At 42.5% G+C, this 27,591-nt stretch overlaps 1 pseudogene; it reads right to left on the reverse strand.

Annotated features, from left to right (window-relative positions):
- Positions 1-9,882: 9,882 nt before the first annotated feature.
- LOC138489731 (gamma-crystallin-2-like) lies at positions 9,883-23,957 on the reverse strand (annotated as a pseudogene).
- Between the last annotated feature and the right edge of the window lie 3,634 nt (positions 23,958-27,591).

A 27,591-nucleotide genomic window follows, 5' to 3' on the forward strand; every position in this document is an offset into this window, starting at 1 on the left:
AATCCACCATCACTCTGCTATTCGAATTAGTCTTTGAACTCGGCCGTGTGAGCTTCACTGTGCCTGAGAATAAAAGGGAGTGTGAGCACAGCCGTATCTTCAGTCTCGATTTAACTTGTCCAAAGTCTATGTCCATCTTGACCATGTGACAGGAGATTGTGTCTGAGACTCTTTCTTTGTATTTAATACCATTAAATGAACAAAACTTGGCACTCATAGTGTTTTCATTACACCTCAAACAAAAGCTTGCCTTGCTTCTTGCGTTCATTGTATCTTCTCGCTTCGATAACCAGTTTCTTGGCTGCCTCAACCCTGGATCTGGGCTGGATAAGCCTTCTCAAATCTTCCTTCATCGTCAGCTGTATTTGTTGCTGTGCCACACTTTCAGCCCTTTCTGCTCATGGGGTCCTAGTTTGCTTAACACGGCGTGGAACATCCAGATTCTATACACATATGAATATAATGGTGGCACCACCTACAGTCTATTCACTGAATACAGCCAGCCTTCATGATTAATTAGACTACTTGTGTTTCAGCACCTGTACAGTTATTAATCGATTTGCATTTTCTTCCTTGCTCTTTGTGCATGCAATCTTTATTCCGCACATGAAATGTCACTCAATTCTTTACTTCGTCATCAGAATCTACAAGGTCTATATAGTTTCTTCTTCGGCATCTCTTCTTGGTGCGTCATTTCTGCTTCACCTGACATCACCAGACTCTTGCCTTCATCGTTTCAGACTTCTTCAGGCGCTTCTCCTTGAACACAATCACATCTGCGGGTACATCCTGTAGGGCTTTCTTAGCAGAAACTTTGTTTCGAGACCTCTTCATGGAATAGACACTAACACTGGTGTTGTGCATGTCACAATTTCTAGCTTCCAACATATGGGCAGAATGGGGCAGGACATCTGGTAGAGGCATTTGGCTCCTCCTCTACAATAATGTTAAACCAGGTGAAACCCAGCCTAAGTAATCATTTAAAACTCCTTAATTTAGAGAACTTTACTACATGTCCCTACTCCAACTTTTGAAACCATGGAGAAAAGAAGAAGATTTATTGGGCACCCATGACTCATTTGAAGCTGCTCTCAATGCAAATGAAAGCAGTATAACAAATGTCAATTTCAAGCAATGCAAAAACATGTTGGGCAATGAATGTCAACAAGAGGAAGAAGTTCAAGCACAACTAAATGAAGACACTCGTGAGGGCAGTCAACCTTCTGTCACAGGAAGCCAGGAACCACTTGGAGAGCCACTCATAGTAACAAAAGCAGAATTAGCCATGACCGAAGTAGAAAACACCATGTATCAATATGAGCAATCAGAAGAAAACTTGCCACTGCTGAAATCACAACTCAATGATGAGCAACTTAGCATTCTCCTAGAAGTGACGAAAGAAACTGAATATGGTTTGCAGCATGAAAGTAAAGCTTGTAGCTGTCAAAATTATAAACCTGTACTCCTCTATGTAAATGGTGAAGCTGGTTCAGGCAAAACATTCTTAATAAAAAATAATCAGCAAATTCCTTCAAAATGTAACAAACAACAAGCTTTCAGCTTTTGTAACAGCCCCCACAGGTTCATCTGCCTACAATATAGGAGGTGTTACTTTACACCGATTACTGCTCCTTCCAGTAGAACCCCAAAATAAATTAGAGTACTACAAACTATCAACAGAAGCTGCTACTGAACTACCAGAATTCTGAAACAAATGAAAATGCCCCTAATAGATGAGGTGAGCATGGCCTCCAACCTAATGTTGGCTTTAGTTCACCTCAGATTACAAACAGACTACGAAGAACTCTTTGGAGGAAAACACATTATTGTTTTTGGAGATCTCCTACAATTAACAACAGGGAAAGGTGAACCTATATTTAAAACCTTAGCACACAAACAATGCTGCAACACACTTGGCAGCATAGGAAAAGTAAATCTCTGGCAACATTTCCAATGCAGAGAACTAACTCAAAACGTGCGTCAGTCTGCAGACCTCACCTATGCTAACATTTTAAAAAGCATTAGGACTGGTCTTCTTTCTAAAGAGGCAAAATCTATCTTAAATAGTAGACTCATCCATCGGCTATATGGGCATGACACATCTGCTCCTGATGTCATGGAACAATTAGCACAAAAACATGTAAAATGTATGCCCTTAATCCCAACCCTAGCAAGCTGTACGCAATTCAAAGAGACAATGTTAAAAACACATAAACTTGCATAGCCAATATGTAACAGTAATGCTTTTAGGGTACAACGTAGAAGGTACCAAAAAAAACTGAAATCTTACTAGCTTCACACTCGGGCAAGTATCTTGTGGCAAGAAAATCTTTACAACAGTAGGCATAATCTACCACACTGGTGCCACAACCACAGCAGGCCACTATACTGCATACATTAATGCAGTATAGTGACCTGGTTGGTTTGAATGCAATGACACTTCCATTACTCTAAAACATAGATTACCAGAAAATCTAACAGATGCCTATTTAATATCCTTTAAACCTAAATGTAGTCACTGATGTGCAAACCTAAGTGCTTCAATAAATACCCTTCTCAACTGTAAAACTATAAACAGTTAGAATACGCCAACTGGTATCTAACTACATCCATAGTGCTACAATGCTGTTTGTGAAATGGAAAACAGTTTCAATATGCCAACAGATGATGAATGGCCCAATGATTATGCAAACAGAAACCACAACTGTGCAAAACACACACTAATGTTGTTTCACCAAAGGTACTTAAAATGTACTGATTATGAGGATCTACAAAGTTTAGCCACTTACCTGTTAAACTATCAACAGTTAGAATATGCCAACTGCTATCAAACTGCACCCATAATACTGCGATGATCCTTTCCAATAGTGAAATAGTTAGAATCCACCATCAGGAATGAAAATGCTTCAAAACATACCCTTCAAAACTGTAAAATTATCAACAGTTAGAATACGCTAACTGGTATCTAACTGCACCCATAATACTGCAACATTACTTTCCAATAGTGAAAGAGTTAAAATCCACCAACAGGAATGAAAGTACTTCAAAACACAAGGGCTCAACCTTAATAAAAGAAGCATCAGAAAACAAGAAAAGACTTGGTGACAATCCAGCAGAATAGCCACCATCACCCTCTCAAAGGTCTCCAAGCTGCACACAGATGATTGATCACCACTGCCAAGGCCAACTACCATAGCCAAGATCAACAATGTAGGCAAAGCCATCTTCAAAGCCATAAAGCATTGCATCAATCCTCTCCCTGGCCCACCTGTATTGCACCCCATCAAAATATCCACTGCTAGCCACTAGTTCTTAATCGACAAGATCAGCATGATCCAACAGCTCATGAACCAAATTGCCAGAACTGCCAGCACACCAATCCTCCTATATTACAAAACCACCACTATCTGGACATCTTTCAAGACACTCAACATTAAAGACCTGCCATCCTAGCATCCCTCAAGGCACATTGGACACAAACAAGATCATCTCGGCCTCCATACGCAAGAATATTCCAACTACAGCACTCTTCCCTTATCTGGCAATTATCAACTGCTTCCTCACTGAAGGCACCTTCCTCTCGACCCTCGAGACCAGTCAAATCCAGCATCTCAAGAAACTAATACTGGACCCCAATTTCCTCAGCAACTACTGCCCAACAACCACCTTCCCTTCCTAGGTAAGATCCTTGAGAAAGCAGCAGCCAAGCAACTCCTTCATCACATTGATGTCAGCAACCTCCTTCAGTCCTTCTAATCTGGCTTCATATCCATATGCAGCACAGAAGCAGCTACAATGAAGGTGATTTACAATGCAACTAACATCCTCGACAATGGCCATCCTTGCTTCCTGGTTCTTGTTGACCTTCTTTCAGCATGTTGGACACATTAAACCACCAGACACTCACCAACATTCTACATCTACGCATGGGGATTAGCGAGACAATCCTCAGCTGGTTCCAATCCTATCTTGCTAACCACCACCAATTTGCCCAAAACTACTCCTATAGATCACCAACTCTGTCCATCAACTGTGGAGTCCCAAAAGGGTCCTTCCTGTGTTCTTAATCTTCAACTTTTACAGGAGCCACCCTAGCTCCACAACATCCACACCCACCAATATGCAGATCGCACACAGCTCTACCTCAAGATATCCCCCATTGAATGCTTCCACAGACTTAATGGCTGCCTCACATTGATCCAGTTCTAGCTGTCCAGTGCTGACCTGAAGCTCAATCCCTCCAAGAACAAATTTCTTTTGCCGGCCAACAACACCAAAAACCCTTACATCCAGACCTGGTACTCCGCTATGAACCTCGAGGGTTTCACACCACAGCTAACCATCTATGCCAAGTCACTTGGGTTGTACATGAACAGACATCACTCCTTTAAGGAGCAAATAGCAAGTTAGACACAGACAACTTGGTACCAACTGTGAATAATCAAGTCCCCCAACCCAGGAAACAACTTCAGGTATTCTGTAAAGCACTGGTCCTCTCCCAACTGGATGGTGGCAATGCTGTCTTGTACAGGCTTCCAGCAAACTCCATGGAACCCCTGAGATGTGTCCTATATGCAGCAACACTTGAAAGCACTATTTAAATCAGACCGTATCACCACTTCCCTCATCGAACTTCACTTGCTCCCTATCTCACTGAGAAGCTCAGAATCTCATGAGGCCTTTAATCTACTAGAAACAAGGTCATCTGACGGCTTCAACTCTGCCAGTGCAGGAAGAAAATTACTAGAAGACCGGCCTTCTCTGCCTAAAACCCCGGACTCTGGAACCATGTCCCCATCAACACAAAACCTGCCCCTTCGCTTCCATATTTCAGGAAAGAGCTCAATACCCAGATCTTCATGAAATGACTCCTCCCTAACACGTAAGTCCACACACCCTCCAATCCCCACCTAAACTGAGACTGAGTGATCTTCTCGCCCACTCATTCCTCTGTAGTTTGCTTGTATATCCCTTGCTTCCAAATTACCCACCCTCCCCCTCCAAGTTGTTAGCCTCAAACCCCCTTGTATTGATCCATTTCAATTTACTTCGCTCACCGTGTACTTCCACCAATGGCTTGCAAAGTGCCTCTTTGTTCCTGAAGCCAGGTCTGTGATCAATAAATATAATAATAATAATAATAATAATAATAATAATAATAATAATAATAATAATAAGAATAATAATAATAATAATAATAATAATAATGTGATGGTGCTTTTATGATTTTATTGAACTTTTAGGGTTTGCATTGTTTTATAGTTTTACTTCTATGTTTTTTTAACCAAAATAAGGAATTTCTGATAAATTAAACAAATATTTGTAAACCTTCCGGTCTGGTCGAGGGCCAGCTAAAATGTAATTATTGTGACAAGGAAGATTACGACTAAGACTCATGACAATTACTGGTAAACAATTTAGGAATGTTCCCTCCTTGTCCTTTCTCACGCCAAAACATGCTTTAACTGTATCTAAATGTTCATTACTCTTCTTTTCTGTGGCGCAGCTGCTAGATTGTCATGCTGTGTTCATGCAGTCTGCTCTTTGAAGAATAACAGTTTTCCGATTTTGAAAGTGTGCCTGCTGTTTTGCCAATACCAATGTTCTGCTCCAAATCTTCTTTCGAGATAACAGCAACACACCAACCTAGAAGACCTCTATCAGGTGAACACATTGGGTAACGAACACACAAGCCTGTCAGAATGGGCCTGTATTTGTGTTGGCAGAGAACATTGAACTCAAGTTATATTGTTTAGAGCTGACCCTTAATGGCTGATGCTTTACTATGGAAAAACACATGCAAGCTCACACCTGTAGCTTAGCTCTTTCAGAAAGAGAGGAAGCAGCTCTTCGGCAATGCACACTCTGCTGACTGAGTGGCAAAATGCATGAACACATTTCAAAGTTGCTTTTGCCTACATGGTGCCCTAGGCTTTGTGATGAACGAATAATTATATGATATAATGATTATATCATATTAAACGTCCTTTATTAAATAAGTTACCCAAGAGATATTCTATTGCTGTGTTAGGGCATAAAATGCATTATAACAGCTGTTAGCTGCACCTTGTCTTTGCATGTCACTTTCCTTACCATCTCTTTCCCATAAAAGTTCATTCTGTCTTTGAGCGTGTCTGATAGTGCTTTCTGCTTTCACCTCTCCTTTTCATCAACAAAACCTAACCTCACTGTGGCCCCTGCTCCTCTCTCCTTGCACATCTCCCGCTCTTAGAACCCCACTCTCCCTTGATTGTTGCTGCCTATACAAATGCATGTGGATGCCCTCCTAGCTGCATAGCCTTTACTATATTGTGGGAAAAGGGTCTGCTACATTCACATCACCCTATATACTCTCTAACCCCCCCCTCCACCCTCAATATGTTACCTCAGCACTTCTCTAGTAAAGGACAGTTTGGAAATAAACCTGTCTACTTTGTCCTTACTTATGATAAAAGTTTCTCCCCCACTCTATCTTGCTGGGTTCAGTGAGGTACGGTAGGTGTTGTTTCTTTTTCTTTATCCATTCTGCTATCCTGTTGACTGAATACAGAAAGGTCTCCAGCCCCTTCCAATTTATTATGTGTGCAGCAGAATCCTCCCTAAATGCCTCTGCACTCAGTTCATGAAACTGAAGGAAAAACCTACCCAACTGGCATTGCTTTTCCACTATTTCCCTAATCACGATGACTCCCATGAGATGTTTCCCCAAAATAGTATTCACTTAGGCCCAGTAGCTGAACTAAAGATGCTCTCTCTGAATAAACAAGCAACAAGCGGTTTCTACTGTCTCACTTTGTCGTTATGGAGGGACTCTGATATGCGCAATGCACCTCTTTGTCAAAGTCCATTTATTCCCAGTCCGGAATAACATTCCTGGCCCATGAACCTCCTTATGAACTTCCTGCTGTCAACATGCTCCTCGTTTTCTGTTATTCTGAAAATTCCCAGGTTGTTACACCTATTCCTGATTTCCAGGTCCTCCAACTTGCTGTTAAGTTATTTCTGCATGTTAGAGTAACACCAGTTTTTTCTGTGTAACATGTCTTCTAATCCTCTTCTTTAGCTATCAGATGGTGTACCTTTTCTCACTCCACAAGGACTCTGCTTATGTTCTCAGCTAGTCCTGATATGGTTTCTCTAGGTTCTGTATGAATCATAATTGTAGCTTCCTTGTTATTATAGGAGTGTTGCCTCATTGCAGCAAAAATTGATGAAATGTCCTTCCAATTTCAAATTAATTCATGGTTTTCTTGGTCACTTATTTTACTTCTTGAAACCCCACCCTAATGTCATTTGTTTGACCCTATTCGGGGTTAGGTCACTGGTTAAGCGGGCCTATATCAACTGTGATGGGGTTTCTTCCCTTTCAATTCCTCCTCTTTTCCCACCAGCAACTGATTATTCCTCCTATTTCTTGGAATTCTGAGACCCATCTTGGGATTCATCAGAGCTTCCCTTGCTATCAACTATTGGAACTGCTGCTTGAATTCCCACCTGCTTAATGCTGTCATGAAGACCCAATGGATTGACTAATAACTTTAAAGAAGTTAGTTACATATTGACAACAGTTAATGAGATAGGTGAAAAGTGGGCTCTTCAATAATTGAATAACGGCACACCCTGACAGAAGAACAAAGTATTTTAATTCCATCTTAACTTGGGGTTAACCAGTCCCATTTATAATGCTATTCAGCACAAGCCCTGTCTACTCACTCTATATTACTGATCTCAACCTACCAAACCATCCAAGCCTGGATGGCCATGCATATCCTTTGCCTAAATGATGATAAAACGGAAATTCGTCTGGTCGGCTCACATTCTCTACTTGACCCCAACTACCAGTTTTCCATCATCGATGGCATGACCATCCCAGTGTCACGTGAGGTCAAGACCCTGGGTGTCTACCTGGACTCCACCCTGTCACTAACAAGACAGGTCAACAGCATCACATCATCAGCAGCCTACACTACAAAGCTAATTAATGGCTGTAGGCCCTTTCTCTCCTCAGACAACTGCCTGACTGACCATTGCGTGAGCACTAATAGGTTCAAGACTGGACTACTGTAACACTCTTTTTGCTGGCACATCAGCATGAAACATAAGTAGACTGCAGGTCATTCAAAACAATGCCCTTAGAATGGCGCTGAACATTCCGAAAACACCAGCACATCACAGCTGCCAGGAGAAATGTTCATTGGCTCCTGAATTGCAATAGAATCATGTTCAAGGCACAATCCGCAAAACCCACCCGCACCATCAACTCAGACCGTCTGATCCCGCCATGAAAACTTTAAGACTCTCACAGGATGAAAACATCCTCTGACTCACTAAAAAGTCTGCTTTGTTCCGTTCAACTTTGTAACCAGCACCTTGATGCCTCTGGATTTGCAAGCTTTATAAATGAAATAAATAAATAAAAATAAATAAACCGGAAGCAGAGATCACTTAGATGAGGACAGTTGATGCAAGATCAAAAGAAAAGCAATGGAGGAAAGGTGGGAGATGGGACAACTGGTATGCATACAAGCTGTAGTGAGCGAGGGTTCTTGCACACTGCTCAGTCACTCAGCAGAGATTTGCTTACTACTCTGGCGGGGAGGAAAAATGTCAAGAATATGTTTTCTTCGTGAATTATCAATTCCAATGTAGGTGAATGACTTGTGGCCAAAGAGACTTCAGTCACAGATGCGGAGGGGTGCATTCCTTGCCCTGGCTTCTCAGCATGAGATCTGGCTAGTTAACAAACTTCAGCCCACTAGTTGGTAGTTGATTAAAGGGCAGAGCTAGCTGTATATTCATTTGATGACTGCAGTGCAATTAATTGTTCCCAGTTCAAATATGTAGCATCACTGATGACTGTGACACATGAAAGACAGGGATAGGTCAGATATACAACTGCCCCGGTACAAGGTACAAAAAACATAACTCAATACATATGTTTGACCCCAATGTGGAGGTGGGAAAGAGAAGGTTCTTTTTGCTGAGCCAGCAAGCCTAGGATTTATAAGGGGCTGGTTCACTGTATGACAAAGTGGAAATGTTCCAATTGTTTTCTTCTACGCTCTGTACTGCATTTCCTGTTCCACACCAATGCATGCGCAATAAGTTCTTCACATGTTATGTAGGCTATCATTTCACAGGGGTATGTTACTCAGAGCAACACTTGTTTAATTCAAAATAATGCGGATACAATATCTTGATGGCATGTTAATCTGTGCAACCTTTGCTGACTACATATTAATGTATGGTTCCCCATATAGCAGTAGCATCGGCCCCCGATCGTCTGCCTGTAAAACCGTTATTTTGGACATCTCACAGATTTATGTCCTGCATCTAATAATAATTTGGGGGACTTTTGCTGGGACATGTGTTGGGTTTTTAAATATTAGCAGGGCATGAACTGTGATGAACATCCAATGGTTCTATATCTGATACATCTAATTCGTGTATCCCATCCCTACTGTCGATATCAACCAATCATAATCATGAATTAGACCATCTGAAAACCCACTTCAAGACAGGACGCTAGCACTGCATGGGAGAATGAATGAACTGCGATGCCTTTGCTTAACATATTCTCATTGAAACATGGCTGCAGACGTTTCCGTCGCAAATAGTTCCCAAACAAATTAAGTAGGTTTTAATATCCTATATAGTGTATTACTTTCAAAAAAGCATAGCTCCCATTTTCATAAATATGCAGTTCAGGAAGACAATAACAATATCTTATATCTTAAGAAAAGACTTTTTTTGTCTTGAAAGGTGACGTAAGGTACTACATGTTTTGTTGGCCCAATGAAATCTGTTACATCCTACAACAATACTTGCACAAAAAAAAAAATTGGTGTTAAAATAAAATATAACATACAAACAAAAATTGAATTGCCAACCTTCTCAATACTTTATTTTGGTACATGAAGACTTATGTTATAGCATGGCAATCATTTTAGTAGTTATCTCTGAGTCGTCTGATGGACCCAACTCTGGGACTGATGGCACCCCAGTCGGTGTATCTCCGGTACTCGCCCGGTCTCAGGTAGTACTGGCGGCCTCTGTAGTTGGGTTCATCATAGAAGATCCAGTGCCCGTCCTGAACATTGCAGGAGTGGATGTCATTGTAGCGGAATTGTTCGTAGACATGTGGACAGTCATCTGAGAACTCCATCATCTGGCCTCCAAAGTTCTCTCGCTCGTAAAGCCTGATTCTGTAAGAGCCGTGGTGCTGGGATGCAAAGGGAACGAGAAAATTACTTCAACCTCTAATTTAAGAACTGTTGCAGTGTCATTCAAATGCTTAGTAGAACATTGCTTATTTAGATGCCATTCGGGTGTCTTTATTCGCCAGTTTAAAAGTTAAGCATTGCATATATACATTTCTGCAGTCGATAGGATCTAAGTTTTGGGAACATGATCAGTTACAATACTTGAACACAGGATGTGCCTAATGTCCCTTTTTCCTAATTTCCCTTGACTCACGCATGCCATCCTGTATGTTAACGTTACATGTATTCTCGTTCAATGCTACATAAAAGAAAATAAACTTTCAAAATGTACTTGGGAACATCTGTTAGAGATATACAAAAAAATCATAAGACATCGATTTCAAACAAGGGGAATAACATTTTGGCACTATGGGGCGTATTATACGAGGGATAGTGTTCCGCCCAGAAATTTGAAGGTCATGGCTTCATTATGCCTGTGATGTCAGAGTTCAAGGGTCGTGTGATGTCACTTCCTCTACCCCTGGCATTTTGGTGAAACAACATACCTGTTGTCATCCAAACAGTTTGATGGCTTTGTAGTGGCTTTTCTCATATCAAAAGTAAGTGGGTCTGATTTGCAAAGGGTTTTCAGTACGATTGCGCCATTGTGAAACACTTATGTAAATCATTGCCAACAGTGTACGTTAAAAAAGGGGATGCTACAAAATACCCGAGAGTTGAACTGAAAGGAAACGCAGTTGCATATTTAGAACTGATAGAAAACTCATTGCCCTTCTGGCGGCCAGATAAAAAAATATTTGCACCTGTGCAAGTGCAAATTTGCAGAGTATTAGCACTAGGGCAAACTTTGCCTTCGGGCAAAAACTGATTCTTTTAATGCATGTTTACACCGGGACAGTTTGCCCTAGTGTTGATGTAGATTGGTATTAGCACTAGAGCAAACTTTGCCTTCAGGCAAAAACTGATTCTTTTAATGCATGTTTACACCGGGACAAAGTTTGCCCTAGTGTTGATGTAGATTGGTATTAGCACTAGAGCAAACTTTCCCCTGCTGCAAACGAATGAACTGAAAGAATTTTGCACCAGGGCAATGTTTGGCCTCGAGTTATTACCATGCAAAATTGGTTTTCTAATATGGCCCAATGTTTTTTTACACTAGGGCAAACATTGCCCGAATACTAATACTGTGCAAAATTGTACTTGCACCGGTGCAAAGTTTCTGCAATATGGCCCCTGGTGTTAAATGAATTATATTCATAATTACATAAAATATCTACTAGTGATGCAGTCTGGGTCTTTGCATTCCACATGGGTCGTCACTCCCTCATTGTCAGTGGGGAGCCGTTGGAAACAACATCTAAGGCATCTGATTTTAAAACCACAGATGTGGACCATTTAGCAAGATATGTGGGAAACATCACTTAAGGTGATATTTTTAAATGTAATGCAGCACAGGAACGAGGGGGCGTTTCCTGGATCACAAACAAAGCATCACAAAACAAGCACCAGCATTGCTCACAATGTTCACTCACTCTTGCATAGGCATTAGATAAGCATTTGCTAGTCATTCCACTCGAATGCACAGATACTAACACCATTTGCCAGCCATTGACATATTATGGACAGCGTGTGCCATTATGCCAGTCAGAGGCATTGCTGGGGGGGGGGGGCTGAGGGGGCTATAGCCCCGGGCCTTTTGGTTGTAGCCCAGAATAGAAGCTCAGGGGTTACAACTGAAAAGGCTAGCTAGCCCCGAGTCCGACAGTCCCAAAAGTAGCATAGCCCCGGATCTTTTCCAGACCTAGCAACACCCCTGATGCCAGTGCCTGGTAATTACCTATTCCATCATTACACACAAAAGAAAACTTGTTGGCTTTGCCAGTGTCTATTTTATGGTCATATTTAACATTTCTAAATATAACTTGGTCTGTGTCGTAACTCAGTCTGTGATGATTTTAAATTGAAAGCCGTTTAGCCATATCTTTGAAATGGACTGAGTTTGGGGATGATTTATTCCAGGGGCCACATACATGTTTAAATCGATGCTGACATGCAGATCAGGATTGGACAATTTCAAAAGCAGCTTAAAATGGTTATTCCAAAACCGGCTACACCAAGAGCGAAAATGTACTGTGGTTGTTAGCATAGAAATCCCTGTCCATTTTTTTTTATTACAATGGGTGCACTGTAAGAGGGATTGATCTGCAAAGGTCCCCAACCTGAGCATACAATCACATATTATTCTACAAGAAACTTTACATTCACCATGTAGATAGGCCATGGCAATTTGTGGTGACTTCAAGTTAACCAATCACAAACATCAATAGTCTGTGAATGACTGTAAACACCATTTTAATTCCATACATATTGTAACAGTCAGTCCTGATTGACGCTTGTACCTGTCGGCCCAAAATCCAAAGTGGTGCAACAGTTCATGGCTCTTTATTAAATAGTACTTGCAAAAAGTACCCGTACTCCGCACATGTTCGGTAGACAAGCATGATAATACACTCATCAATTTTGAAAATCAATTATCCTGTAGGTCGCTGTTCTGAGTCGCTTATCGCTTGATGTGCTTTAAACTCTGAAGTAAACTGCACTGAGAAAGGGTGCGTGTGGCCGGTTGACATACCCCAGAGCAAAAGGGGAGGGGAGGAGTGAGTTGGTGTGCTGCAGCATACTGGGACCTTCTGTGCGCTGTCCCCACATGTTGCCTCACCCTGGCACGGTACAGAGGGCTGCGGTGCAAATATCCCAGAAACGGTGTGTTTTACGGCCTTGAAACATGGTTTACATACCCCAGAGCAGACTTGGAGGGGAGGTGAGAGTGGGGTGTGGTGGTGCAAATATCTCGGAAACTGTGTGTCCAAAGGCCTTAAAACATGGTTTCCAAGGTCCCATAATGACCTTTAAGTTTAGTTTTTATGTCGAGTGGCTTAAAATGGGCATTGTCGGGGCTGGAATAAGGTGAAAGGGGTGAGGTGTCCAAAAGCGGTGGGGTGTCAAAATGTCATGTAGCCAGTGACGTCCAGAGGGTCCTAACAGGAAACTGTGCTAAATTTGTTGCAGATTGGTGGAACGGTGTAGAATTGTATAAGGAACAAAATGGTGCAGTGCAAATATCTCACAGATGGTGCATCCTAAGGCCTTAAAAGGTGGTTTTCACAGTCCCACGGGGACCTTGAGTTGTGTTCCTCACATTGAGATGCTTGAAATGAGCTCAGTCTATCTACGACCAGTGCTTAATTTGTGGGGGTGGTTGCCGGTGGCCAACACCAGCACTCTTTTTTGGGCACTGGAACTCATTTGGGGCCAGCGCACGTGCAATTGCTTTGTTTGTTCTTCCACTTCGCTTTGCTTCGATTATAAATCATCGGGATTCGTCATTCTGATCTCGATCTCTCTCGTGCTTGCAGGTTGCAGGCCATGGCTGGCTGGGCCTGGGAGGGCCAGCAATAGCAATGAACAACAAACTGTTACAAACAACAGCTAACGAAAACTACCATTCTGCTGTTACTATGCAGTATTTGATACATTCTGTATAGTAACACAGAATGTGCAGTTTTCATTGGCTGTTCTTCTGAGCCAGTGAAATTACATGGTGACGTGTTGTTGTTGCCACAGGAGGCAGCGCGGCGCCACCTTCATTTCATGAGTTACTGTGAAGTGAAGGTGTCGAGGCGTGGCGTCATCGGTCCTGACTTGTGAGAGAGACAGCCTGCCCTGCATGGTGTGGCCTAGTTGCTTCCTGGGGCCCCCTCTGCCTGCCTTTTCATTTGTGCGGGTGCCAGTGTTCTACCCCACACCCCCCACCCTGAGGCCCCGACAGGAGACCAAATCCCAGTCGGCAAAGCAGGTAAGTCACTTGTTGCGTGCGGTGCAGCCTGAGCCTGTCACAGTCAAGTGATCAGGCAAGGCCCAGGTCGGGGCCCAGGTGGCGGCACGGTCCCCTGGTGGTGTCCTGACTGCCCAGGAGTTAGGACCCCACCAGGGTCCCGTCCGCACCCGGGCTTCTGTCTGTGTGACCTGTGTGCAGTGTGCTGCTGACTGCAGTCAGTGCCAGGCCCAGGCCAATTTCTGTTACCAGGGGCTGCCGGCTTTCGCAGACTGAGTCGGATGACTCTGCCACGGGCAGCCGCGCCCGTGGATTGTGCCCAAAAGTACGTTTTTAACTTTTTATTTGAAAACCTGACCTTCCGTGGGGCCGGTGGCTGGGGCCCTGCCCCACGGAAGGTAGGTTTTAAAAGAAATCCCTTATTTTGATTGGTGGCTGTGGCCCATCACTTCGAAAGTGATGGGCCCCAGCCGCCCAAATATACGTTTTTTCTTTTTAAATTTTACCTTCCTTGGGGCTGCTGCGCGCACCTATTCCTGTCATCATCAGGCTCAGCATGGCCGTGGCGGCCCCATGGAAGGTAGCCTATGTGATTGAGGCAAGGGCAAGGCCCAGGACCGGTTGGGGCACGGGTGGCACTGGCAGCATGGTCCCTGGTGGGCTCCTGGGTGACTGGGTCTGTGACCTGCCTTAACGGCTGGCTGGTAAGTCACTTGTTGCGTGCAGTGCAGCCTCAGCCTGTCACAGTCAAGTGATCAGGCAAGGCCCAGGTTGGGGCCCGGGTGGCAGCATGGTCACCTTGTGGTGTCCTGACTGCCCAGGAGTCAGGACCCCACCAGGGGCCCGTCCGCGCCCAGGCTATTGTCTGTGTGACCTGTGTGCAGTGTGCTGCTGACTGCAGTCAGTGCCAGGCCCAGGCCAATTTCTGTGACCAGGGGCTGCCGGCTGCCGCAGACTGAGTCGGATGACTCTGCCGCGGGCGGCCGGGCCCATGGATTGTGCCCAAAAGTACGTTTTTACTTTTTTCTTTGAAAACCTGGCCTTCCGTGGGGCCGGTGGCCGGGGCCCCGCCCCACGGAAGGTAGTTTTTAAAAGAAATAACTTATTTTGAGTGGCGGCTGTGGCCCATCACGTCGAAAGTGATGGGCCCCAGCCGCCCAAATATACGTTTTTTCTTTTAAAATCTTAACTTCCGTGGGGCCGCTGTGCCGCACATTTATTTTTGTCATCATCAGGCTCAGCATGGTCGTGGCGGCCCCACGGAAGGTAGCCTATGTGATTGAGGCAAGGCAGGGCAAGGCAAGTCCCAGAACTGGGCGGGGCACGGGTGGCAGCGGGGTCCCACTAGTCTGTCACAAAAGGAATCAAATGTCATTTGCAACTTTGGCCACTTTTTCATTGGTGCCGAGCTTGACTCGAGACAATTGTATGCCCCAGTCCGACCCTGGATAACATTCATCTAAGCGAAACATGAACTGTGAATTTTTGCCTGGGTGTTTCCGTTCTTCCTTTTAATGTTATCAGCCTCATTAGTTCACAAACTAGCTTCAGCGAGGGGACCCTGTCCGGAACGGTGCATGTATGGGGCCGAAACCGAACCGGCTGCACTTCACGAGAAAAGCCCATGCAAAGACAAACTTCTGAAATGCCATTTCAAGCAAAGATACACACATGGAAACTAGACGGGGATAAACATGGTGCACGTGTCCTCTAATCTGTCGTCATAAATAAAAGCACTAGTTGAGTATTCGTGTATAATTCTCAACCGTCTTTTGCTGTCATTTCTTTTACATAATTCCAGCGCATGATATCTATCCTGATGTGTGATTTATACACCAGATGTGGCCCCTTAACCTGAGTACAATACGCTCCGAGCATGTGCTCCGAATGAGAGCACATGCAATCCTCAGATAGGAATCCTCAGATAGAGGTGGGTGTCTGTTACACCCCGCAGTTTAGTGAAGTATGTCAAGAACATGCCAGTTGGAAGGAGATATCCGAATATGCATTCCCCTCTGGCTCCTGAATATTGGGTGACAAAACATATTTCGTTTTTTAACATGTGTTAAGGTGGAAAGAGGCCCTAAAGCAGAAGTAGCACAGGCCGTTGATTTCACAACAATGTCTTGCAGAAATGACTTTTTCCAAGTTATACAACACCATGCTCATGCTTGAAGGAAGGGTGAAGGAGGATGCATTTATGAGATGTGATGACTGATAAAGGCTTGAGAGTAAATTGATTATACAAAACACCTGGATGAGGTGACTGAGGAACGGGCGGAGGGGAGGGTGCTCTTCCTGAGGTAACCGATTAACAATACTTGGTGTACTTTAACAGACTGTCAGATGGGGCAGAAGGGGTAGAGACAAATACAGTGCAACAGTGACTGAAACAGTATGCTTTTTTATTTATTTGCATTTTTAAAGCGCTCACACAGCCCGGGGGCATCGAGGCGCAGTTACAGGAGGAGCATGTCTTAGTTGCGTATTTATAACACGCTTAATACCCAGAGGTTTCTAAGCGAGGAGTCGGGGATCGAACCTGTGTTGCTTCGTGTCTTCTTGCTTCCAATTGAGCACATTGCTGCTGAGCTATCCTGAGTCCCGGGACAATGATTGTAACGCAGCTCCACTCAGAGCCATTTGGGAAACAGGGCGATGGGAGGGGGTGGGTCGGGCGGTGGGGGATTTTTCTACAAAATTGACAAATAAGATAACATCCACAGGTTTGCAGCAATGTTATCAAATGCATTATCACTTCAAGGACAGCAAGTACGGTCCCGATGTCTAACAAGTGTGGTCTAGAACTTAGAAGTGTGTTCAAATGCACTCTTTTGCCTCCGGGTTTGCCGGAATGCTGGAACCACTACACCTACCATAACAAGTGTTTTCCAACTGTAAAGCATTATACTTTCTCAACCCATGTGTGCCCTTCTCCATCCATCCTACTACTAGCCTGTGCCAGCAGTTGCTGCAGCGCCAAACATGTGACATGGAGCAGCAGCTGTGTGATGGGCTGGTGGTGGGCCGATCTAGGTAGGGCTAGCACTGAACAGGCGCGGACGGCGCTCCCGCACTGAGGGCGGGGCCGCGCCCGCGCTGAGGGCTGCGCCCGGAATTATGGGGACAATATTTTTTGGGCACTGGCACTTATTTTTTTACAAATTAAGTACTGTCTACGACCACCTTGATGTTTTGCTGCTTTCAGGCAACCATATCATGTGTGCAGGGGCAGAAATCCGAGAAAGGTGTGCAATGGCAAAATGTCATTTAGCTTGTGACTTCTCGAGGGTCCTAACAGGTAAATGTGCAAACTTCGGTGCAGATATTTGGAACGGTGTGCAATTGTATGACGAACAAACAAACAAACAGGTTTTCCGTAGGGCAGCGATAGTCAAGAGGATAGCTTAGGGGCAACGTGTGTTTCTTGGAAACAAGACACTGCATAGCAATACAGGTTTGAATCCCAGGCTTGCACTTAGAAACCAGTCGGTATTAAGCGCGTTATAAAAGAACAATTATAATGATGTAATTAAAAAAAGTAACTAAGAAGAAAAAAGCATTTTTTTCCAAAGTTGCGGATTACTTCCTTTTCATTTTCCCATAGAAAAACAAGGTAACTTTTTTCCATACCGTACAGCCCAAACCTCTGGACTGATTTGGACCAGGTCTAAAACAACATTCAAAAGAGTGCTAATTGTGGTTCGGGGTTATTCCGTGCAGTGGTCATTTAAATATGTGATGCAGAAGGAGGAGCCCCATTCTCAAAACCAGATAGTTATATCTGGGTAAATTACCAGAACCAGGAGATTTTAGCAATGAAATGTCCGCCATCTTGTTTTTCTCTCAATGCGAGAGATAGCCGCAGCTATAGCCGAGGATAATGGAAAATGAAACATACGAAAAGGCTTTTACAGGTCACAAAACATGCAAATTGCATCAGGTTCAAGGTGTAGGTTGCTCGAGGTTAACAAGTAAAATATGGGAGTTGCAGGGGGTCTAGAGACTGAATTTGTAACACAAAGCTTTCTATAGCCTTGTTGGGGGTAAAAATCACTGGCCATTGCCAGTGACACAAAAGAAATCCAGGTCTCCTATCCATGCAGTAACCAGAATGGACCCTGCTTACCTTCAAAGTGATCATTGGGCCAGCCCCCTCAGGGCATGTTGCTTGATAAATGAGCTGATCTTGCAAGAGCACATGGCTTTCGGAGACTATTCCTTTACTAGTTTTGAAGCGAAGCAGGGTCCGTGTCGGTTATTGCATGTATAGGTGACCAAATGGGCATACGCATCATTTTTTTTTTAAACCAGGCTACTGTCAGTCCTTGTAAGTTTTGCACTCAGAGACTTTTTTTTTGCCTTTTGCTGAATTGCATTCTGGTATTTGCAATCTCCCAGTTAAGATGGGAGGATAAAGCCACAATTAAACACTTTTTGCCTAACATAGTACTTTAAGGATTTATATATTTGAGTGAAACTATGGTAAGTGTACTTTTCAAGCTATCTTTATGAAGCAGAGTATTGTAAAAGCCAGACATGAGGATGAGGAGGGGAAATGATTTGAGGGCAAAGTAAGTCATGAGTATTTTCCCACGATGTGGCAATAAAGTTTGAAATCTGGACACTGGTGCAGTTATTTTCCCCCTGATTGTGGCTGCTTTTCAGGGCACAAGTAGAGGACACAAGTGGGAGGGCAGTGTAACTTTCTTCAGAGGGCTGAGGCAACCCCTTGTTTTTTTTTTTTTGAGGTTGTTGAGCTTGCTCAAGTATTTGGATACTGGGATTTTACTCTGGTTGTCATGTTTCCAGGGCAGCCGCTTACTCACAAGACCACACGCACTGGTATCGTATTGGGATTTTGTTTTCCAGGGAATATTTCATGACAGTTTGCTGGGTTTAAAAGGTGAGCACCTTTCATACTTTGCCAGCATAGTTATTGGAACATTTCCTCTCTCCGGTTATTTTTCTGGTGTTCATTACCATTTCTAAAAGTCCACTGCTGTTTTGTCTTGCGAACTTTCTTCTAAGGAGAAGGTCTAATGAACTACATTTGTATATTTTACTCTAAGATATATGTTCACTTACTGTGTGTATTTTCATTGGTATCACACTTTGATTTTCGCTACGGGTGCAAAAGCTTGGGTATCTGTTATTCTTGCAGTTGGTGATTTTTTTACCTTTTCCGTGCTACCTAAATGTGGTAAATTAGGGTTGTGTGATGTATCACAACAGTGACCAAGAGACTAGTCATAAACAAGGGGCTTGTAGCACATTGCAAAAACAAAGTGTGTGATCCTCAGCAAATAATGTAATCTCACTGTGCATTGCCTAAAACCATTGTGAGTTATCAAAGCCTGCAATATTTCATCCATAATTAAAACAAAATAATAGATATGTATACAGCTACAGTGGGTCTCCCATCCATGCAGTAACAGGGACTGGAAGGGGCCAGCCCCCTCGGGCCACGTTGCCTAATAATTAAGCCCAAGTTACAAGACCTCTTAGAGCTACATGGCCCGAGGGGGCCAGCCCCTCCAGTGCTCTGAAGTTAAGCTAGGTCATCACAGGAACTGCATGGATGGAAGACAACCCACAGTCCCCAATGCCATGCGTTTTTTAAGTTTTAAATATCTCAAAACACACGGCATCCACAATTATTAATTTATAAACCATGCTACTATCAGTCCTTGAAGGGTTTGCACTAAGAGACAATTTCTTTGACTTTTGATGAATTGCATTCTGGTATTTGCAGTCTCCCAGCCAAGATGGGGGGAATAATGCCACAATTGTACACTTTTTGCCTAATATAGTTTTATAAGGATTTATATATTTGAGGGAAACTATCATAAGTGTACGTTTCAGGTTATCTTTATAAATCAGAGTATTGTTGAAAGCCAGGTATGGGGATGAGGAGGGGAAATGATGAGAGGGCAAGCAAGTCATGAGTATTTGCCCACAATTCGGCAAGAGAGTTTGCAATCCTGGACATTGGTGCAGTTATTTTCCCCTGATTGAGGCTGCTTTTCAGGGCACCAGGAAAGGACACATCTTGTGTGTGGTTTTGATTGTGTTTTGGGGGATTTCTCAATTTCAACAGCTTAACTTTTTTTCAGAGGGTGGACCCAACCCCTTGGATTTTTATGAGATTGGAAAGATTGCTCAAGTATTTGGCTACCAGGATTGTACTCAGCTTGACGCTTACCCACAAGACCACAAGCACTTGGTCGTATTGAGATTTTGTTTTCCTGGGAATATTTCACTATAGATTGCTGAGTTGAAAAGGTGAGCATATTTCCTCTCTCAGGTTATTTTTGTGGTGTTCATTAATTGTTTTAAAAGTCCAATGCTATTTTGTTTTTCTCACTTTCTTCAAAGGGGAAGGTCAATTGAACTACATTTGTATATTTCACTTTAAGACATATGTTCACTTACTGTGTGTATATTCATGGGTGCCAACCTTTGATTTTCGCTATGGGGGTAAAAGTGCCTGGGCATATGTTATTCTTGACTGGAGTCATTTTTGTACCTTTTCAGTGCTGCTTAAATGTGGTTAGTTGGAATTGTGCTATATATCACAACAGTCACCAGGGCACCGGCCATAAAACAAGATGCTTGCATCACGCTGCTTAACCAAAGTGTGTGATATTCTGCAAAATATTTTAATCTCACTGTACATTGCCTAAAATCATTGTGAGTTCTCAAAGCCTGTGGTCTTTTATACCTAACAATACCACTTTCAAAACAGATTACATCAATAAGGGCATCAGACATAACATCATTAATAAGTTAGCTTATAAAAATGTTGATTGTAGTAATAACAATTTTGTCTGTGGACTTGGCCATGACGAAGGCTGTGGACACTGGCCATCACCAAACACCATACCTAGTGGTCAGTTAGTGTTCTAAAATACCAATTTGCATGGATAAAAGCCATGCCTAGTGGTCTGTCACTGATTTACAATATACAGTGGACAAGGTTGAAAGTTGTAGTCAGTGGACCTGGCTAAAGGCCATAGCTAGTGCCCATTAATATGTTAGCATATGCAATTGGCATTGCTAAAGGCTGTGGCCACTGGCTAATATTGTGTTGAAGGTCATCGCTAGTGGCTGGTTAGTGTATATAATACACATTGGGCACGTCCGAAGGTGATACCTTGTGGCATGTTAGTATTTTAAGTATACAGTGGGCATGGTCAAAACATGTACAAACTACTCATGGTCAAAGGCCATGGCTAGTGGCTCATTAATAAGTTAGAATATATAGTCGGGTCAGACACAAGTTGTTGGCACTGGCTAGTATTGTGCTAAAGCCCCTTACTAGTGGCTGCTTAGTGTATATAATATACAGTGGACATGGCTGAAGGCTGTAGCTACTGGTTAAGGAAAATGTTACGGTTTGTGGTCTGTTAGTGTTTTAAAATGTACAGTTCACATGCCTAAAGGTGCTGGTCAGTGTCCTTTACTGTAGGCCGTAATTAGTGCACATTCATTTATTAAAATATATTTAGCCATGAACACTGACCATGGGCGAAGGCCATATTTAGTGCCGGATACTGTTGTAATGTAATTAGTGATGTAATCAGAGATAGCATATGTGATGTCATCATTGTTCTCATAGGCTGCGCAACAGGGGATACGAAGTTAAGGTGGTTTTAACTTTATTTCCATGGTTTTGTTGCGTTAAGTTCTCACCTTAACGTTCCTGCAACTTAAATTCTTTCCTTGAATTTCAATGGTTTTGTTGCAATGTATTGCTCACCTTAACGTCCGTGCAATTAACATTTGTTTTCTTTTAATATATAGATAGATAATGCACCATGTGAAGTGGGATCAAGTTGGAGCATAATCTGGGAAACACCTTTTTAGAAGAGCTGGCTGTCAGAGCTAGTTAGAAGGTTTCATGTCACTTCGCCGACAGTAATTAGTGGGAATTTTCAACAAAGTAATTGCTTCGAAATATTTCATAGATATTTTTTTCTTGTGCTAGGCATGGTTTGCAGCTGCAATTAATGCATTACCATTTGTAAGGTTTCTTAGAAATTTCAATGGGAGCCCCATGACAGCATGTAGCTAAGTGTGAAAGGAAACTCTTGTGAGTTTGGTCTGGGTGGGGATGGGCTGCCACTGGGTTGAAAAAAACATTGCTTTTTGTGTGCAAATGGCCATGCAGTGGGTGGGGATATAGCAAACAACACATGCAGGCTTTGTGTCCATACTCAAGTACCTACTCCCTTCTAGGTCCTCTTCCTACGTGAATAGTTTTTGGTTGTAGGTGGCGGTAGAGAGCCTCCTAATTCCAAAAACTAAAAATCATACGCAATGAAAATGTGGATCCACTTTGTTCCAGATTAAAGAAGGAACTTAATGAAAAGAAGAAAAGTGAAGTAAGTTAAAACAAATATGCAATGCAAGAAAAAGAAATATACATAGCAATGTGCACATGAGTTGTATCTAGTAAAAGGGGGAAAGGTGGTAAAAAACCAACTCTGACAAAAGATCACATACAGGGAAACTCTAAAAGTGGATGAGCAGAGTTAGAGCTTTCTTTGTTAATGAAGCAAACCCAGTTAGAAATGAAACATGTTCAGAGTGTCTATAAAAATGACGTACATTAATTCCATAGAAAAGATATGGTCAGATTAAAAAGCAGTGACATGCCGTTTTATTGTACGAGCGAGATGTTTCATTATAGTTACTCATCTGGTTGCATTGATTCATTTTCCAGGCGAAGATGACATGGAATGACTGACTCAATAACTCTTGTGTAAGACCTGTACTGCCTAGTACTGTTGGGTCAGAGGATGGACGGGAATACCGAGAAAGCAAGGGCATAAGTTCATCTCTTTAGCCACATAGACACATAGATGGCCTAGAGTTCTCATTGAATTGTGTAAGATCCCAGTTAAGCTTTAGTAGAAGCAGAAGTAGTATTTTATATGCTGTCTGTATTTAAAATGCCACCTAATTATTATTTGATATTGCGTGGGATATTTGCCACCGCAGGTATGTAGAAAGTACTGCATGGGGTAAATATGTGCCATTTACTACTCACAGAAGTTTTTATGCACCCTGTGCTCTAAACACTCCACAATTATGGATCTGTAAAGGTCCATTTAGTGAGCGATCTTTTTAAGATTGAGAATCTTTTACAGCATGGTCAGTTAGAAGATGGTATTCTTGAATACTGGTTCCACTGTGAAGTGGATAACTGTTCCTGGTGGTTACATCCACCATAGGCAAGTTACCTATTTACCTATGTATATACTGAAATGAGAGCTAATGGCATAACTCAAAATGGTCAGTTTCATATCATTATAAAAGTTTAAGATAGGAAACAGCTTGTGGTTAGAAATGGCCACCCTGAAAATTGGAAACAAATAATCAACAGTTAAACATTTGATTTGTCAGGTCACACATTTACCAGTAAGTGAACATTTAGTAACAGGGCTAATTCAAAAAATATTCTTACAGTGATGCTAAAACAGGTAGAATTCAACAAACTAAAATCAATTTACACTGGAGTTGAGCAGGAGAATTGGTTTTATTTAGATTTTTAACAGAGTGATTCTAGATCATTGAAACAGAGGTCAGAGGCTAAGTTACCTATTTAGAACATAATACTGGTTACTTATTAGAGAACATACCTGTGGGATCAAGCGGCATGACCTGATGGAGTCATTGTAACCCAGCCACTGCTGGAAGTTGGGGTACTCTCCCCTTCTCAGGAAGTACTGGTGGCCCCTGAAATTGGGGTGCTCATAGAGAATCCAGTTGCCGCTTTCCACCCGGATGGAGTTGCAGCGGCTGAAGAAAGAGCTCAGATCGGGGCACTCAGAGCTGCACTCATAGGAGCGCCCCTGGAAGTTCCTGTCCTCGTAGAAGATGATCTGTCACATGCAAAAATAAATAAATCTGTGTCTTTGGTTGTTGACTTGAGCAAGGTTAATGTTTTTGACACAATCTGGGGTATACAATTGCACCTCGTTTTGAACTGTAAGGGTCATTCTTGAAAAAAATCATGGGCACCAAATTTCCTGTTTCATCTCTAATAAAGGTTTCAGGCCCTTATTATTACAGTTTCCCAAACTCGCTCCTACATTTGTGAGACTTTTGCATGTTAACAACAAACATCACAGTCTGGATATATGTGTATTTTACAGTTTACAAGAAGAACGTGCACCTAACTATACGATCAATCAGCATTGAATTGAGGAAGCAACAGCATCGATACAGTCTTTTGATTGTTTTGGCCTGAAGCGTGAGTGGAAACTACCAATCTGTCTGCACCTTTCCACATCATGGAGAACATATTAAGCCTTATTTAGGAAAACGTTACATTTTTATAATTTTAGAAACATTTTATTATCTTATACAGTTATTAAAAATACCTTTTAACATATGTTATAACATTCTACAGTAATTCATCAATCAAAACAAAAAAGAAAAAAAAAACATTTCAAAGAAACAGAAGATAAAAATATATAATAGATACATATGGACCTACACATTTCCTTAAATACCACAAAAAGCAACATCATGTAAGGAAAATGTCTCTAAAATGCAAGCCGACATCAATAAAAAGACTATATAAAATGTCATGAATCACTAGCAAAAGTACCCGTTCTCCGAACGGGTTCTGTAGACAATTGAAAATAAATGGTCCTGTAGGTCACTGTTCCGCCTCACCATGGTGTGGTGCAGTTTGTTGCAGTGCAAATATCTTGGAAACCATGCATCCGAGGGACTTGAAATGTGGTTTTTGAGATCCCATGGGGACCCCGAATGTTGTTCCTTGTGTCGGGACTGGTTGAGAAACAACATTTTTTGTTTCCCTTCCAAGGGAACATGGTTTATGGCTTCATTGGCAGGCACCATCTCGCAGAAATCCTCTGGAAAAGTTAATATCCCCTGATGCAGCCAACATTTTGAAACTTCTGGAATGCTATCTGCCTTCACCTTCGTCTCTCAAGTCCATTCGCCTCGTATACATTTTTTTGTTTCCCTTCCCGTGAACATGATTTGCGGCTTCGTCAGCAGGCCACAAAGTTACAAACAAATTTGGACTTGTGTTGAAATCCAGGGAAGGTGGTGCAGTGGCCAAATGTCATGTAGCCAGTAATGTCCGGAGGGTCCTAACAGGTGAGTATGCAAAATGTGGTGCAGATTGTTGAGACAGTGTGCAATTTTATAAGGAACAACGCTTCGCCAAGTAACAAACACGCAAAATAATTTAGACTTTTTCTGAAATCCGGGGAAGGGGTGGAGTGTCCATATGTCATGTAGGCAGTAATGTCTGGCGGGTCCTAACAGGTAACTATCCAATATTTGGTGCAGATTGGTGAAACGGTGTGGAATTGTATAAGGAACAATGCTTTGCCAATTCACAAACCCACCAACACATTTTGACTTGTGCTGAAATCCAGGCAATAGTGTGGGGTGGCCAAATGTCATGTACCTAGTATCGTCCGGAGTATTCTAATAGGTAACACTGCACAATTTGCTGCAGATTGGTGAAACTGTGTAGAATTGCAAATGTAACTACACTTCACCAAGCCACAAACCCACAAACCCACAAATCCTAAAATTCAGGCACATGAGAAATACATACATTACCATCTCTTTCCACTTATTACAGTCTCTATGGTCACGCTACCTCAACGTAAAACCCATGTGAAATGCATTATTCCAGTATTTCACTAACCTGTGCTGCCTTTTCCCCTTCTGTAGGCTCAAGCTGTAATGATTTTTAAAAACCTGTTACTGATAAAACAGAGGAGGTGGTCCTTCCGGCCAGGCATAGACCCCACACCACCTCAACCTCATCAATAAGAAAGGGAGTAGCACATATTTTAAGGTTTATCAATCGCATCTTTTGTACTGCCGGGCAGGAGATAAATAGTTGTTTTAATGTCTCCTTCTGGACGCTATCCTTGCAGAACCTACAGTTAACCCGAGCTGGTAAAAGTAGGCCATACCTTGATTTGACCTCCTTTGTTAAAACCAGGTTCCATTTAAATCTTAAAAAACTCTGCCTTACACTTTTATCAGGATACATTGCAAGATAAAGAGCCAGGATTCCTGGTCTGTTATACTCTAAAACCAAATGTTTCAAGGAATCATAGCCATGCATTTCATCCATGGTGGCAGCCCAATCATTTTGATAAAGGGTCCTCTTCACCCGCACAGGATGCTCAGTTAAATCATGTCTAGAGAGCCCAACTCTCTCAAGCAGGGTGGAGCAGTAATTCGAAAAAACTCAAATATAAAAGCGTCCCCTTTTAGATCGAATACAGTCTTTAAATCAATAAAAAGGGAATTCTTGACTTGTACTAACATTTTGTAAAAATAAGATAAGAACTTCCACTGTGCCCTGCATTTTAATGAGTAAAGGCCAAGCTCACATCTTATTGCGGCTATTGGTGCCGAGTTTGGTACTTTAAGAATTCGCCTCCAGATCATTCCTTCCAAACATGGAAGAACATCTGTCATCCAAGCCGCGTGGATCTCTATTCCATATCGGAGCTCGACCTTAGCATTCAACCTGCTTAGTTGACTAGAGAGTGTGATCACACGTTGTTTAAACCATCCTTTTGCCTGTGCTTTATTTACCTTTGCTGTAATGCGGAACCCAAGGCAGATGAAGCTTCCAACCTTTCCCAGACGTTCACCTCCCACAGTCAATTAAATGCCTGATTGTTTGTCCTCTTAGAACATTTGCAGGACCTTAGTTTTTGTCGAATTCACTACAAGGGAATACGCCTGAGCATGTTTAGTAAGTGCAGTGAGCAGGCGTTGCATAGGTAGAGTCCAAGAGGAGGAAGTCGTCGGCATAAGCCAGCCATATTGGCTTTAATAAATGAATTTTTGGATTGACAAATGGATCGTTTTCTAGACGGTCACCAATATCAGATAGATAGAGGTTAAACAGGCAGGGAGCCAAGACTCATCCATGCCTGACACCTCTAAAAGTAGGGACATTATGGGATAAAGATCCCCTGTGATCTAGTCTTATCTGGACGTTCGACCAATTATGCAGTCCTATTAACAGGCGCAATACTTCTTCAGGTATACCCCATGTGGCAGGTTTTGCCCACAGTAACCCTTGGTCCACGGCATCAAAGGCGGCAGACAAGTCAATCGTAGCCACATAAACTGATTCGTATTTCCTGAGCCACACTTGAATCAGGATCAATTTAAGCAGAAACTCATTAAGGGATGTACCCAAAGACTTTCTAAATTCTATCTGCCACTTTTGAATTGTGCCCAGACCGCTTTGCCAACCCTCCAGATGTTCCAACATTATGGCCAAGAACGCCTTATTGTCCGCATCGAGAATGGCTACCGGTCAGTAGTTTTGCAGATCTGCACGTAGCCCCCGCTTAAATCTGGATATAATAAAAGCTTTAGACCATGATTTAGGCAAATAATATGAGTGCCCAATATGACCAAACAAGGTAGCCAAGGTAGATGCCAATGCATCCGGATTGCCCTTGAACAGGAAGTTAGACAGTTGATTCGGGCAGCAGCTCG

The sequence above is a fragment of the Ambystoma mexicanum genome, chromosome 9, assembly GCF_040938575.1.
Source record: "Ambystoma mexicanum isolate Mex_15411 chromosome 9, UKY_AmexF1_1, whole genome shotgun sequence".
NCBI lineage: Eukaryota > Metazoa > Chordata > Amphibia > Caudata > Ambystomatidae > Ambystoma > Ambystoma mexicanum.